The sequence below is a fragment of the Convolutriloba macropyga genome, chromosome 10, assembly GCF_964194025.1.
Source record: "Convolutriloba macropyga chromosome 10, txConMacr16.3, whole genome shotgun sequence".
NCBI classification, from domain to species: domain Eukaryota; kingdom Metazoa; phylum Xenacoelomorpha; order Acoela; family Convolutidae; genus Convolutriloba; species Convolutriloba macropyga.
Window position 1 is genome coordinate 51,883,094 of NC_134477.1, and position 5,478 is coordinate 51,888,571.

The 5,478-nt window shown below is 33.3% G+C and overlaps 1 long non-coding RNA gene across 1 annotated transcript; it reads left to right on the forward strand.

Annotated features, from left to right (window-relative positions):
- The first annotated feature begins 2,400 nt into the window (after positions 1–2,400).
- LOC142348673 (uncharacterized) lies at positions 2,401–5,156 on the forward strand. Its single transcript, XR_012760765.1, has 2 exons — positions 2,401–2,617; positions 4,746–5,156. It is a non-coding gene; the product is annotated as an uncharacterized LOC142348673 (long non-coding RNA).
- Positions 5,157–5,478: the final 322 nt, after the last annotated feature.

Sequence of the window (5,478 nt, forward strand, 5' to 3'; positions counted from 1 at the left end):
TAATTGGATGTTGTTTGCATAACAATTACGTCTGAAACAATTTGCGCAACTTTGAAGGCTTGAAACAAACGGAATCCATGAATTGAATTAAAATATATAAAAGCAAAAATAGCTGCTCCTCTTTAATCTGTGTTATTGGCTTTGTTGTGGAATCATTGCAAAACCTTACCCAGGTTAAGGTCCAGACCGAAATGGCCTCTGATCAGACCATCCCAGACATAACTGACCTCTGATCACACCGAGCCAGACTGATCTGTCCTCTGATCAGACTAGAGTGCGCTCTAAGCTCCGTGTGCGCTTAGAGTGCGCTCGAAAACCTCATCTGATCAGACTATTGTGCGCTCGAATGTCGCCCCTGATCAGAAGAGTGTGCGCTCGCACCCGCCTCTGATCAGACTGAAGTGCGCTCGAAATTGCCTCTGATCAGACTAAAGGGCGTTCAAAATAGTCTGATCAGCAAAAGGATTTGAACATGAAAAAATCTCTCAATATTGTTATAACATATTCATTTCATGAAAATTGATGTTTTCGGAAATATATTCAACTAAGGAAAAGCCTATGATAAAAGTATTGCCAATTAAAAGAAATCTGAAGTACCGGAAAAACAATTTTTTGAGTATGCCGAAAAACAATTTGTTGAGCATGCCAATAATTCATGTTTTTGACTTAATAGATGAACTTAGACAGCTTTACATAATAATGTCTTGATGTACAGTTAAGGCCAAGTTTTTCAAACGGGGACCAGCAGTTGCTATCAGCTGGGCCTCTTGTTTCTGATCAAATCATCAGGCTCTAGATGGGTCTCTGATCAGAAAGCGTCTGTATTGTAGACTCTTGGGAGAGACAGCCTCAGTCAGCAAAACAAAAAAAATTGAAAACAAAAATTTGCTCCAATCGGCCTCTGATCAGACCAGTGTGCGCACGAATCGGCCTCTGATCAGACTAGTGTGCTCTCGAATTGGCCTCTGATCAGACAAGTTTGCGCTCAAAAGTGCCTCTGGTCAGACCGTCCCAGACCGACGTAACCTCTGATCAGACAAGATCCAGACCATTGTCCAGACAAAAGTGCGCTCGAAGTCTTCTCCCGACCATGTAATTCGAACGCACCGAGAACATGTGTGCGCTCAAAGATGGTCTGATCAGAGGTCACTTCGGTCTGGCCACCTCGACCTGTGTAAACCTTCGATGTCGATTTTGTACTTGCGCCGGCTCATTTTGTACTTGCGGAAATGGTAATAACCAAAATAATTTCTGTCAACTATTTTGTGTCACGTATGGTTTTCTTAAGACAGGTGAAGTTAATTTTCACAGAGTTTTTATAACAGAACTTCAATAAAATTATGAATAAAATATTGAATGAAAATATTGATAAGTCAGAAAAGTTTTCATACATAAGAATAAAAAAAACTTGGTAAAAATGTTTGTTGAGATATGAATTTTCTAAGATTAAACCTATCCCATGAATGAAAATTCTGTAACTGATTTTTTTTCCAAAATGGAAGCAAATTGATTGACAAAATTAGAAGCATAAAATGAATTAGAAGCATAAAATGCAATATGCATGTAACGTGTCTTCTGTAACGTGTCTGCAGCATATATCTGATGTCAACGGCCCCATAATAATCAAAATGGTGACAGATCTAATATTAGAGGAACTCACGATCCTACCTTCAAAGAAAATTTAGATATACGCTGGGAATTTTTTGTATTGTTAGTTCTTGCCGAAATAGGTAGGGGGGGGGGGGGGGGTGGTCAGAGATCAAGTTGAGCAGATTTCACATGTTAACTAATCCACCGGTTCTATCAGAAAAGACGCTCAATTTAATCTGCATGTTTTCTGTTAGTTCCGCTGAATTTAAATCTATGAAAGTTTTTGATGAGTATGTAATGGTTGACATAAAAATCAAAAGAAACGGTCAAAATTATGCTGGCTAAGATTTGTCTTCAAAATCATGAAAAAAACTTTTCTCATTTTGCGCTTTCAGCATTTAATTTTGTTAATTGGGGTAGGTTAGTTCGACTCGATCAAATTTGAAGTCATATTTGTTATGGTTGCCTAATTGTTAACACATTCCAATCATTAACAGTTCGTAAAAACGAAGTTAAAATGATCAAATGTGAATAAAGACTTTATTCGCGATTACAAGTCATATTATATTCGTCCTGAGATGTGATTTCAAGCATGTGAGGGAATAATTCTGTTCCAACTGTTTGCAGGTCATTAATTTTTGGTTTTGTATTTAGAAGTAAAAATTCAAAACAACCAATTGAACAGAAATAAGCGATTAGATCAATTAAAAATGTGCGTTTGACTCAGCAAAATAATTCACATACATTAGAGAACTTTTAAATCAGAGTAAATATTAACAATAAACTTACATTAAACTTGAAGAAAGTTAACTTTGCACAGCGGATTATTATTGTTTTTATTTTAAAATAGCTCAAAAAGTATACGCGGTCACTGACCAGAGAATGACAAAGTAAAACATGAGAGCAATCACGCGACTAATGTTTTGAAAAAATTAAGCAACAAAAACTTTTATTTTTAAGATAAATATTCTTGACTCTGCTGATGTTTTCAAAAACTAATTAAACGCATTAAACCATCTTGTGAAAAGTAAGTTCTCAATTCTGCTTCATGATTCGAATTTTTAACAACTCTCATCCATTTTTTCAGAACATTTGATATTCTTGTTCTTGTAATTGAAAAGGTATATTGCAAAAAAGAAAAATTACATAGTTTTTGAATGAGGCCATCAAATTTCAATCAAACTTGTGACAATAGTTTAAATGCTGTATCTACCGCATGCAACCTCATATTCAAATTTATTCAATGAAGTTTTTTAAATTATTTAATATTTCGGCATAACTTATTTGTAAACTTGAACTCTTGAAATCTAATCGAAAAGAATTGAATGGATTATTGAATCAAAAAAAAATGTGCAAGCAAAACATTTTTGGGTTAAAACGAATAAGACCAAAATAAATATCGACAATAAAATAGTTTAGTTATTCGACCAGTTATAGACCAGTTCTGAAACGAACTAAAAATTTCTATGACCAAAGTTTTAAATCGGAAGTATCTCAATAATATGGAAAGCTGTCTAGGAACTTTTCAAGATTCCCATTTAATCTATTTTAAAATTTGTTTGGCGCAGAAAAAACCTGCCTAGGATATAACCCCCCACACACAACCACAACTAAATTAGATAGGAATTACAACCAAAGGGAATAGACCATGTTTCAAATTTAAGTTCACGCTGTAACATGGGAATCATTTGAATTATTCATTGCATGTTCTATATGGGCCCTGAGTTTTGTCCAAACACTTTAAATGCGTAGCCCTTCAAAACTCAGATGAGTGCTTTTTTTCGTGACGATTTTTCCTATCTAAACATAAGTGGATTTTTCTTTGGTTTTTTTTCCGAAACCATGAGAGTTTATATCCGCGAGAGTGTATTTTTGTGGGGGTACCTCTTATCTAGAACGAAAAGGAAATTTTGTTGCGGTTTTTTTGCAAAACTCTGCGTAAAACCATGTAGTGAACGGCAAGTTCTCAATACTGCTTCTTTAAAATTTTATCAATTTCATTCAACTTTACTGAAGTTTTGATCTTTTTTATAATTGGAAAAAACTATTGCAATAAAATTTTTGATAACTTAATTTTTGATTGAAGCCGTCAAAATTGTAACTATCAAACTTGTAATTTATAACTTGATAGAATTTTGTAGATGTCAATGGATGCACAATTTTTGCAACAAAAATTTATTTTACTTAAAGAATTCTTCTTTAACCTCTGCCATGAAAGATGAGATATCATAATAATTTTTTTTTGGTTTTTGTTAGAATTCCATAAAAGGTTTGGATATTTTTCTTTTTTTTTAAAAATAATCCTCATTCTAATTAGGTTTTGATCAAATAAAACCGTGGAGCAGAAAACAAGGCCAATTTATTCAGAATTTTTTTCTTTACGTTAAACAGTTTGCCGTATTCGCTTTTAAAAAAACTTTCACTAGATTTATTATCACTTTTTGTTTTCCACTCAAAATAAAACGTAGTGTAAACTTGGGAGAGCTTGTTGTTTAAATAAAAAGTTTCATGAAGAATCAAGTCTTTCATTTTTGTTTGCAAACAACAATTTTTGTAATTTTCTTTGTTCTCAGCCGGTAGGCAAAAATGACGACGTGTGAAAATTTTTCGTGGCTTGTCTTCAAGGCTTGCGTTTTTCTGCATGGAATTATTCAGAAAAGCAACAAAAAATACAAAAAAAACTAACAATACAATATTATGTTTTGGCTATTGCCACAGTAAATTATTTTTTACTTTTTTAAAATTTACAAATGACACTGACACGGAGAAAAGTTTTAATCAATGATTGGGAAATTGGTGTTCTGGAGTTATGCATCAAAATTTTATACCTAGTGGTTCTTTTGGAACTTATTATAAGTGATTTTCAATGTCAGATATTCACGAATTAAGTACCGAAAAAAACGTTTAAAGCACGCTCCAATTTTCTAAAATTGTTGTCCAAATACTATGGGTTATAGTTACTTCTGTTGTGTGCGTTTCAAATGTAAATTTATAGCGTTAAGTGATAGGTAAGTCGCATCAAGGACAACCTGCAGTTTTTGATAAATGTTGAATTTTGATAATCCATTATTTGAAATCTTATACTTAGTAATATAATGATAAATAAATTGGTTATAAGTTTTTGTGTTTCACAAGCAGAACATCGATTTTTTCAGTCATCAGGAATGCTTTCCAAAATCGGAGTATTTGTTCTGCTGGTCACAATTGTTCACGCCGACTACTATGTTCGAGGATTGGACGACAGCCCTTACAGGCGATTGGAAAACGACATCCAATCAAGACGGTTCGTACCAAACTTTGGAAAAAGGGTGATGGATATGTACGAGGTGAATAAACGACAATATTGCGCCGGTCATTGGGACTGTCAATCAGGTTATTGTACCAAAAACGGAGTTTGTGGTGAAGTTCCAAGCTAAGTTTCAGAATCAGAAGTAAACTTCAACATGATATCAAATATATAAGCACTTTCAAAAATAAAGTGAATTTGATGCAAACTTAACCCTATATAATTGTGAGAGAGAACTAACAGAAGTTGACAAATTCAACATAATACTAGCTATTTTTAATCTTTTTTTTTCAAACAGGGTTTGTTGTTTGTTTAGTGATCATAACATCTCTTTCAAGTCAACGCAGTGAAAGCAGACTGAACAGATATTTATTTGAGATTTGATAGATAGAATGTTCCCACAATGTCGTTTTTAAGCATTCAATGCATCATATGTACACATATAAAAAGATAATGCAGAAAAATTCTGATAAATATTCTTTTTGTTTTTGCAAGCTTCTGCAAACAGTTTTATTAGTTCATTGCTCAAGTTTGAATTATGAAACATAACTCAAATTTGGTTCATAACTCGAGGAAAAAAATATTATTTGAGTTTCGTGATG